Raw genomic sequence first — 11864 nt, 5'->3', positions numbered from 1 at the left:
GATTTGAGGTCTAACCATTCAGTCCTCGGATATCTCTGCCCTCAAAGTCAAAAAATGTGCAAAGAATGTGTTCCCACTCCTCTGCCTTCCCCCCAGGTTCCTGATCTTAACAAAGCTCACCTCTGTACACCCAGTTGCTCAAGCCAGAAACTTGAGCATCGTATTTATTTTCTCTACCCCCCAATCTAATCATTCACCAAGTCCTGCAGATTTTACCATGGATGCTGTTTTTCAGATTTCTCTTGGCTTAATATTCTTGAGTATATGGACCAGACTTGCTCTACTCTGTACCACAGGAAGAAGCAAGTAAGAATAGGTGGTAACGTTTGTCAGTTAAACCAATTCAGAATATAGAAGACATTTTAAAAATTACACAATCAGAGAGAAACAGTGGTTAGACAGAGATATCAAAGTGATTAAGCTCATGAACTCTAGAGCCAGACTACTTACTTCAGATTCTTCTCTACCACTCACTAGTTGTGTAACCGTGGGCAAGTTACCGTAACCTACCTGTGTCTCCGTTTTGTCAACTCTAAAATAAAATAAGGATACTGGATACTTAATACTACTTGCCTCATAGGGAATACTTAGAATCCACCGGTCACATACTAAACTCTTCATAAGTGTTAGCTTTTGGTCCTTTTGTTGTTTTTGTTGAAGAATTAGAAGAATCTGTTCCTCAGCTGATGAATTTGAATCTATCTATTGATTATCAACAGCTCTTTTATTTAATAGGGTATTTGCAATGAGTCATTTTAAGGTATAAGCAACTAAATTATCCTTATTATCCTTATTCTCTGCCACTTAAGCTTGTCTTCCACCAGTTGATTCTGGATTAATTCTCTGTCTTTGTTAATGAGTTAAGTGATCTGAGTGTTGAGTGTCATGTAGGATCATAAAGCATTTTCTAGTGTTATTTTGCATATGTGATGATGTCTGCACATACTGCCTTGGCAAAAGAATTATCTTTTGTTTGTCGTTAATGATTAGGTGACTGCATCATAATTGGTTACCTTTAGCCTTTCAAGATCTATTTTGTATAGTTTAATTATCAGTGAAGAAGGGGGTGATCAGCCCTGGGAAAATTGGTTCACATACCCAAATGGACAGAAAACTTTGGGTCCGGAGGTGGGCGAGTTGTTGATTACATTATGTATCCCACACCTACTGCAAGGATAAGAATCAGTTTCCCTTTACAGCTATCTGGTTCTCCCAAAGTTGTAGAAATGAGCATGAGAAGAAAGAAATTAAGTAATTCTCAGACAGTGTTGTATTATAAAGCTTGTTGCCAGTATTGCCAGAGGCTTTCTTGCTCTTACGTGGTATCAGATATGCATCTTCATTATTGTAAGTCCTCTGGTTTTTGATTCCGCTTTGTTGTCTCATTTTCAAAACTGTTTTTGACATGTGTGTCCTTTGTGGCCTAATTTCCTTCGAGAAGACTCATTTAGGCAATGACTTTATCAAAAATTCCTTTCTACCTCTCAAAAAAAGTCAATGTATACTTTATTCGCATTCTTTGACTCACTTCTCTTGAGCCCAGAGATGACTATACATTGTTCTTTAAAACATGTTCATGCTACCAGAATTCCTCGAGTTAGTATGTATTTTTTAGTTAGCGAGTAGTATACAATTTTTTTTGGAAATTGTTTTCAAATATATCAGAGAGATAAATTAGACTTCATCAAATTAAAAGGTTTTGTATTTCAAAGGACACCATTAAGAAAGTGAAAAGACATAGGAAGACATAGAAATGGAGAAAATATTTGCAGTAGTTATTTGGTAAGGGATTTATATGTGGAAAATACATAAAGAACTCTTACAACTCAGTAATAAAGACACATAACCTAATTTTAAAATGGGCAAATGATCTGAATAGAAATTTCTCCAAAGAAGATATGCATATGGCCAAGAAGTACATGGAAAGATACTCAACATCATTAGCCATCAGTGGAAATGCAAATCAAAACCACAGCGAGATACTACTTCATACCTACTAGAATGGTTGTAATTGAAAAGATAATAAACATTGGCAAGGATATAGAGAAATTGGACCCCTCCTACACTGCTGGTGGGCATTTAAATTGTACAACCACTTGGGAAAATACAGAGTTGCCATTTGACCCAACAATTCGACTCCTAGGTATATAGCCAATAAAAACGAAAACATACGTCCACACAAAAACTCGTAATGAATGTTCATAGCATATGCATGATAGCCAAAACATAGAAACAACCCAAATGTCCTCCATCAACTGATAGAGAAAACAATTTATATGAACTTTGCAGAATAGGGAAATCTATAAAACAGGAGTAGATGAGTGATTGTCTAGGGCTGGGTGGGGGAGTGGTGGAGGGATTAGGAGATAATAGCTAAACAGTACAGGTTTTCTTTATGGGATGATTTTTATGTTTAAAAATTGATTGTGATAATAGTTAACTCTGTGAATATACTAAATATTATTGAATTGTACACTTTAAATGGCCAAATTATGTGATATATGAATTATATCTCACTAAAGCTGTTACCAAATACAAATGTCAAGGACTTCCAGATAACTGAAGGCAATGATGGTCATCTAGCTACTGCTTCCCAATTTTCCTTCAAAATATAGAACAATAAAAAGAAAAATTTAAAGACAGCATAATTTGAGAGAATTTCAGACTTCAAAATAGCTTTAAGTAAAAAAAATTTTTACCAAATTCAGCATGTGATTTCTCACACTCTTACTCCATTCCTGCCTGCCACAAAACTCGTGGCAAGCAAAGGCAAAAAAAAAAAAAAAAAAAAAAAGCTCAGCCATAAAAGAGACTGAAATTCTTCTGTTTGCAACAACATAGATGGACCTAGAGAGTATTATGCTTAGTGAAATAAGTCAGACAAAGAAAAATAGTCTGTTATCAGTTATATGTGGAATCTAAAAGATAAAACAAACCAAATGTATATAACAAAACAGAAACAGACTCACAGATGTAGAGAACAAACTAGTGGTAACCAGTGAGGAGAAGGAAGGGGGAGGGGTATTACGGGGCAGGGGATTAAGATACAGACTGCTATGTATAAAATAAATAAGCAACAAGGATGCATTGTACAGCATAGGGAAATATAGCCATTATTTTGTAATAACTTTAAATGGAGTATAATCTATTAAAATATTGAATCAATATGTTGTATACCTAAAACTAATATAATATTGTAAATCAGCTATACTTCAATTGAAAAAAAGGAGGGGGCAAAACACAGAGGGAAGCTAAGCTTGATTTAAACACTCAGCCAGAAAGACTAAGTTTACCCTGAAAATTCTAAAAGGAAAAAAAAGGATCTAGATTGGAATAGGAACTATAGGGAAGGGACTTAAAAATGCATGCAGTTTAAAAGGGCAGCCTTCAAAATGCGTAGCTTCTAGGAGAGACAAAAAGGCACACAAAGAAGGGAGAAGCACCCTTCAGCAGGTGGGTAGTGAAGGGAGAATAAAGCAAAGGGAGGAAATTCATAATCCAGCAAGACAGAGAACCACAAAATTGTAGGATTCATAACCAACTTCTCCCCTCAGAATATAAAACAATTGGCTAAAATATCTGGACTTTGCAATATTGACAAAAGAGGGCACCGTTAAAATAGGAATCTGTAAAACATCACAGTAAAATAGTGTGCAAAAGAAAATTCATAGCAATAAACAAATTTATCTTTAAAAATGAAAAGAAGTGAGGTAAATTTCCGGCTCAACACAACTTCCCTGGTGGCGCAGTGGTTAAGAATCCGCCTGCCAATGCAGGGGACACGGGTTCGACCCCTGGTCCAGGAAGATCCCACATGCCACAGAGCAACTAAGTCCATGTGCTACAACTACTGAGCCTGCACTCTAGAGCCCACGAGTCACACTGCTGAGCCCACGTGCCACAACTACTGAAGCCCACGTACCTAGAGCTTGTGCTCTGCAACAAGGAAGCCAGTGCAATGAGAAGCCTGCACACCACAATGAAGAGTAACCCCCGCTCACCACAACTAGAGGAAGCCAGTGCACAGCAACAAAAACCCAATGCAGCCAAAAAGTAAATAAATAAATAAATTTTTTTTTTTAAAGTAGAAATTAATGAGTTAGAGAATAAAAAAACAGTAGACCTAATTAATATATACTATGATTTTTTTAAAAAAATTATCAAAATAGACAAATCACTACTTTGATCATGTAAAGGAATAAAGCATAAATATGCAGAAAGTAAGATAACAAGGTTGAAAATAGTTATTGAGAACAATTTTTTTATTTTAAAAGTCACAAGATAGGGAATTCCCTGGCGGTCCAGTGGTTAGGGCTCGGCGCTTTCACTGCCGGGGCCTGGGTCGGGGAACTAAGATCCCGCAAGCCGTGCAGTGCAGCCAAATAAATAAATAATAAAAAATCACAAGATATTACTTCGTAGGCCTCACAGCAATTAATTTGAAAACCTAGATGAATAATTTCTTAGGGAAATGCAGATTACCAAGATTGAGTTTGAAAACTTGAATGAACCAATTTCCATAGAAGAAATAAAGAATGTTATTAAGAAATTACCCCACTAAAAAGCATCGGGTCCGGATGGTTTCACAGAGGAATTTTACCAAACCTTCAAAGACCAGATAGTTCCACTGCTTTGTAAATTGTCCCAGAGTGTTGAAAGTGATAGAAACCTTCCTAGTTCCTTTTATGAAGCAAATATAATATTGATACTCAAACCTGATAAGAACGGTACAAATAAAAAAATAAAACCACAAACCAATATCCCTTATGAATACCAATACAAAATATTAAGTAAAATAATAGTGTTAGTCATTAATAATTATACTTCATATTAATAGATTTGGGAAGAAAAAATCATTTATGTCCATAGATACTGGCTGAGAAAGTCTTCAAAAAATTCATTCATGATAAAAGTAAAACACACATACATACACACTCAAGAAAATAGGAATTGTAGGATACTTTTTTAAAATAATTTAAAAAATCTATATCTTAATCCTAAAGCCAGAAATCTTATATATTGGGAAATACTGGAGGTATTTCCACAATATACAAAAATAAGGTAAATGCCCACTATCTCCACTAATATTCAGCATTGTTATGTAGGTATTAACCAATTCAATTAGAGGTATGATAATGGGTAAAGAAGTAAAACTGTCTCTTTGCAGGTTATGTGCTAGTATAGCTAGAAAACCCGTAGAGGATCACTGATAAAACTAATTCAAACAGTAAAATGATTTCAGTAAGGTAGCAGGATGTAAAATTAACTTAGAAAAATCAATAGCCTCATATATAACAGTTAGCATTTGGTAGTGAAATAATGGTAGTGAAAACTCCACTTACAATAGCGACAAAGATTAAATACTTAGGAATACACTTAAAAAGAAATGTGCAAAACCTATATGAAGAAATTTTTAACATTTTTGAAAGCCACAAAGTTAGACTTATATAGGATGACTCAAAATTATAAAGATGTCCGTTCTCCTTATTTTCTAAATTTAACTCAGTTGCAGTGAAAGTACTTTAAAAAAAAAAAAATGAAATTAGACAATACTGATACTAAATTATATTGGGAAAAAACCATCCAAGAGTAGCCAGAAAGAGACTATAAAAAGAAAAACTGGGCTTCCCTGGTGGCGCAGTGGTTGAGAATCTGCCTGCCGGTGCAGAGGATATGGGTTCGAGCCCTGGTCTGGGAAGATCCCATATGCCGCGGAGCAACTGGGCCCGTGAGCCACAATTACTGAGCCTGCGCGTCTGGAGCCTGTGCTCTGCAACAAGAGAGGCCACGATAGTGAGAGGCCCGCACACCGCGATGAAGAGTGGCCCCCGCTTGCCGCAACTAGAGAAAGCCCTCACACAGAAGCGAAGACCCAACACAGCCATAAAAATAAATAAATAAATAAACCCAAAGTTTAAAAAAAAAAAAAAATTAAAAAGAAAAACTGCCAGAAGGGACTACCCCTACCATACATTAAAACATGCTCTATAAAACTTCTACAGTTAAAAACAGTGTGCTACTGTCACATGAATAAACAAATAGAGCAGTGGAATAGAAAGCCCAGAAACAAACCGAGGTACACATGGAAACAATAAAAGTGACATTTCAAATCACTGAGGTAGAGATGAACTTTTTAATAAGTGGTGCCAGGATATCTGGGTAGCCATATGCAAACAGATAAAATTAGATCCACATCTTGCACAAGAACAAACTCAACAAAAGTGTCCACAGATGTTCATAGCATTACTTATAATAGCCAAAAATGGAAACAACTCAAATGTTCAACTGATAAATGATTAAACAAAATGTGGTCTATCCATACAATGGAATATTACATGGCAATGAAAAGTACCGGTACTACAAATGGATGAAACTTGAAAGCATAAGTGAAAGATGGCAGTCACAAAAGGCCCCGTATTGTATTACTTTCTTTATGTGAAATATCCATAGCAAGCAAATTGCAGCAGCATAAAGTAGATTAGTGGTTGCTAGGGGCTGAGGGAGTCTGGCGAAAGGGGAAAGACTACTAAAAGGTACAGTATTTCTTTTTGAGGTGATGAAAATGTTCTAAAGTTGGTTGTCATGGTTATACATCCCTATAAATATACTAAAAACATTGAATTAGATACTTTAAATGGGTGAATTGTGTGGTATTTGAATTATATATCAATGAAGCTGTTACCACACACAAAAAAGAAGCAGCAGCAGCAGCTCCAAATAGATTAAGAATCTAAATGTTAAAGAGAGAGACAGGGGAATTCCCTGGGGGCGGTCCAGTGGTTAGGACTCCGCACTTTCATTGCCGAGGGCCCCGGTTCAATCTCTGGTCAGGGAACTAAGATCCTGCAAGCCCCGAGGGGTGGCCAAAAAAAAGAGAGACAGACAGACCAACCATACAAGTACTAAAAGAAAACTTGGCTTTTCTTCTTTAACATTGGTTTAGGGAAAGACTTTCTCATTGACTCAAAATCCAGAAGCAATAAAAGATTGGTAAATTTAACCACATAAAAATAAGAAAATTTTGTATGGCACAACCATCATGAAAAAAGTCAAAAGACCTGAAAAACTAGGAGAAATATTTTCACCATATACCATAGACAAAAAGGCTAATATTCCTACTATATAAGAATTCTCAATAATTAAGGGATAAGGGCTTCCCTGGTGGCGCAGTGGTTAAGAATCTGCCTGCCAATGCAGGGGACACAGGTTCGAACCCTGGGCCGGGAAGATCCCACATGCCGCGGAGCAACTAAGCCCGTGCGTCACAACTACTGAGCCTGCGCTCTAGAGCCCACGAGCCACAACTACTGAGCCCACGTGCCACAGCTACTGAAGCCCGTGGTGCCTAGACCCCGTGCTCCGCAACAAGAGAAGCCACCACAATGAGAAGCCCGCGCACCGCAACAAAAGAGTAGCCCCCGCTCACCACAACTAGAGAAAGCCCGCGCACAGCAACGAAGACCCAACGCAGCCAAAAATAAATAAATAAAATAAATTAATTTAAAAAAAAAATTTTTTTTTTAAATAATAATTAAGGGATAAAAAAAAAATTGAGACAAAGGACCAAAGACCTGATAGGAACTCATGAACAATGTAAATATTGATGCAACCCTTAAACACAGAAAAAAAGTTTAATCTCACTCAAAATTAGAGAACTACAAATTAAAACAGCATTGAGATAACATTTCTTATCTATCCATCTGGGAAAAACTAAAAAGAATGATAGCACATTCTCTTGCAAGAGTATTGGGAAGAGCCAAAGCAATCTTGAGGGGAAAAAAATGGAGCTGGAGGAATCAGACTCCCTGACTTCAGACTATACTACAAAGCTACAGTAATCAAGACAATATGGTACTGGCACAAAAACAGAAATATAAATCAATGGAACAGGATAGAAAGCCTAGAGGTAAACCCACACACCTATGGTCAACTAACCTATGACAAAGGAGGCAAGGATATACAATGGAGAAAAGACAGTCTCTTCAATATGTGGTGCTGGGAAAACTGGACAGCTACATGTAAAAGAATGAAACTAGAACCCTCCCTAGCATTATACACAAAAATAAACTCAAAATGGATTAAAGACCTAAATGTTAGACCAGACAGTGTAAAACTCTTAGAGGAAAACATAGGAAGAACACTCTTTGACATAAATCACAGCAAGATCTTTTTTGATCCACCTCCTAGAGTAATGGAAATAAAAACAAAAATAAACAAATGGGACCTAATGAAACTTAAAAGCTTTTGCACAACAAAGGAAACTATAAACAAGATGAAAAGACAGCCCTCAGAATGGGAGAAAATATTTGTAAATGAATCAACGACCAAAGGATTAAGCTCCAAAATATATAAACAGCTCATGCAGCCAATAATAAAAAAACAAACACCCCAATCCAAAAATGGGCAGAAGACCTAAATAGACATTTCTCCAAAGAAGACATACAGATAGCCAAGAGGCACATGAAAAGCTGCTCAAAATCACTAATGTTGATTTGCATTTTAGAGAAATGCAAATCAAAACTGCAATGAGGTATCACCTCATACCGGTTAGAATGGGCATCATCAGAAAATCTACAAACAACAAATGCTGGAAGGGGTGTGGAGAAAAGGGAACCCTCTTGTACTGTTGGTGGGAATGTAAATTGATACAGCCATTATGGAGAACAGTATGTAGGTTCCTTAAAAAACTAAAAATAGAATTGCCGTATGACCCAGCAATCCCAATACTGGGCATATACCCAGAGAAAACCATAACTCAAAAAGACACACGCACCCCAGTGTTCATCGCAGCACTATTTACAGTAGCCAGGTCATGGAAGCAACTTAAATGCCCATCGACAGACGAATGGATAAAGAAGATGTGGTACATATATACCATGGAATATTACTCAGCCATAAAAAGGAACGAAATTGGGTCACTTGTAGAGACATGGATGGACCTAAAGACTGTCATAGAGAGTGAAGTAAGTCAGAAAAAGAAAAACAAATATCATATATTGACGCATATATGTGGAATCTAGAAAAATGGTACAGATGAACCAATTTGCAAGGCAGAAATAGAGACACTGATGTAGAGAACAAACGTATGGGCACCAAGGGGGGAAAGTTGGGCGGGGGGTGGTGTGATGAATTGGGAGATTGGGATTGACATGTATACACTGATGTGTATAAAATTGATGACTAATAAGAACCTGCGGTAAAAAAAAATAAAATTTGAAAAAAAAAGAGTGTTGGGAAGTAAGCACCCTTCTTATACACTGGTGGTAGAAATACAAACCGGCAACAGCCCTTCTTCTGGAGGGCGATTGGCAATACTTAATAAATCTACATAGCACTTTTGACCCAGCAGTCCCACTTCTGGGAATCTTCTTTAAAGACACCCTTGCATGTGCACAAGTTTATTCATTTTAGGAGTGTTTGTAATTGCAAAATACTGAAAATAATCTAACTGCTCATACAGGAGAATGATGGCATAAATTACGGTACAGCCACACATTAAAGAACTATGCAGTTGTAAGAAGGAATGAGGAAAGTCTCTGAACTGTTAAGGTGTAATTAAGTGAAGAGTAATGTGTGAGAGTAGCTGTAGTATGCCATTCTTCATGTAAGAAGGGAGATGTATATACAGATATCTGCTTATTCCTGCAAAAGAAATCCGGGAATGATAAACCAGAAACTAATAAAATTGGTTTCCTACAGGGAAGGGGGTCGAAATGGGGTAGAAAGATTAGCAATAATGGGGACAAGACACTGGGGAGCAAAGAGGAGCAACACTTTTTTGTGTAACTCTGACTCTTAGAACTCATAATTTTTCACATACCCTCCAAAAATAAGTAAAAGTCAACCTGGATGCATGTTTGGTGGGTGGTGATTCTAAAATGGAATACAAACACTAACAGGTGAACCTAACTGCATTACAAATGAATGACAAAATCACACTGACTTGAGTGGGGAAGAAAGGAACTAAGTAACTTTGGAAAACAGGATTTTGATTATATACTCTAGGGCTAAAGATTAAAAGAACAAATATTGGACGTTACGTGGTAAATGTGTTTCTCACAGAGGTATTGTTTTGGAATTCTGAAACTGTCTTTGTGCATACTGAGTTTGAACAGATAAGTGAATATATGGTAGATAATGAAAGTACATTTTTTCTCTGTTGGATAAGGAAGTTATAGATAAGGCAATAAGCAATAATGAATCCTGTTTTCTTTGGAGTTGGAGGTATCCATATGAACCCATGATTTTTAACATATATGCAGATGCAGAATTCAGAAATAAACATAGACATGTGAATGTGTGTGTTAGTGTACATATGTACATGTCTTAGTTCTATCCTGAGAAGGACAAAGAGCAGTGAGACCCTAGTCACAGTGAACACATTAGTGCCCAGATCTTCTCTAAATAGCGTTCTCCAGAAAAAGGAACCATGGATCCTTGGAGAAATGGTTGAGTCTGAGGCTGGAGTATGGAAAATACAAGATGAGCCTGGAACATCATGTACCAGAAAGTCATTTTAAAAATGGGAATATTGGATTTTAACCCACAGAATAAAATACATATCCAGACATTCATACATAGAAGTAAATAAATAGAAGGGACAGCATTTTCTTACAATGGAATTCCAGGGAAATTAAAATCACCGGTAGGCAGACAGCACTGTAATAATTATTGCATGCAAGAACTATCAATGGATGCTAATTAGTGATAGAAATTATGATGAGAAACAAGATATTTTCAAAGTCACAAAATACCTCCCCACAAGATACTTATTAGTTACAAGGGGGCAAACAGTAACTGTAGGAAAACCGTGGCAGATACCACATTAACCAAGTAATCAAAGTAAAAATCACCACTTGTAAGATATATCAACATCATGTATACCGTGATTATGACGCACTGAGAAGGGCACAGTTTCACTTCTGTGGTGTTCTTGCCAAAAATGCATAATGAGGTCAATCTAGTCTGATCATGAGAAAACATATGGTAAACCTAAATTGACAGTCGTTCTGCAAAATAACTGACCAGTGCTCTTCAAAAGCATACAGGTCACAAAAGACCGAGGAACTGTCACAGATTGGAGGAGAGTAAGCAGACAGTGTAATATGAGATCCTGAATTAGATCCTAGATCAGGAAAGAAGACCTTAGTGGGAAACTGGAGAATTCCTTGGCTTAAGGAATTTGAATAAGATCTGTAGATTAGTTACTAATTAATAGTGTTCTATCAGTGTTAATTTTCTGATTTCAGTAATTATACTCTAATTATGTAACATGTTATCATTAGGGGAAATTGAATGAAAGTATATACAGATGCTCTCTACTATTTTTACAACTTGGCAAGTCTAAAATTATTTCCAAATTTAAAAAATAAGTAAGACCTTGAGGTCCAAGTATCTCTTGCTGCCTGAACTCTTGATACCCAAACTCAGAAAACAGATTTTGATAACACCTTTGCTATCAGAACTCTCACTGTTTGAACTAAGGCTGAATAGATCCACAAGATACCTGTGTTGGTTATGGATATTTTTGTTGCAATATTATTGAAAGTTGGTCTAAATAGGGTTTATTTTTATTCATCAACTCCTTGCTTATTCTCTCTATATACTCTTCTTAGAGGGCTCATTCATTTATTTGGCATTAGCTGTCACTCTAAGTGAAACATCTGTTCATGCCACTAATCTGATAGTCTTCATTGTCTCCCTAATCAGCCTCAGGAAAAGTTCCAGCTGTTAAACTTCCGCTCTCGAGGCATTGCCTCTTCTGCTCCTACTTAACATCTTTCAGCCTCGTTTTAAAAACTCTTACTTCTTACTTTACTCTTCCTTGCACTTAAAACTCTTGCCTTGCTGAGCTACTTTCAGTT

Source organism: Balaenoptera borealis (assembly GCF_965194805.1).
Source record: "Balaenoptera borealis genome assembly, chromosome: 6".
Classification (NCBI taxonomy): domain Eukaryota; kingdom Metazoa; phylum Chordata; class Mammalia; order Artiodactyla; family Balaenopteridae; genus Balaenoptera; species Balaenoptera borealis.
This window is presented reverse-complemented; position numbering follows the sequence as displayed.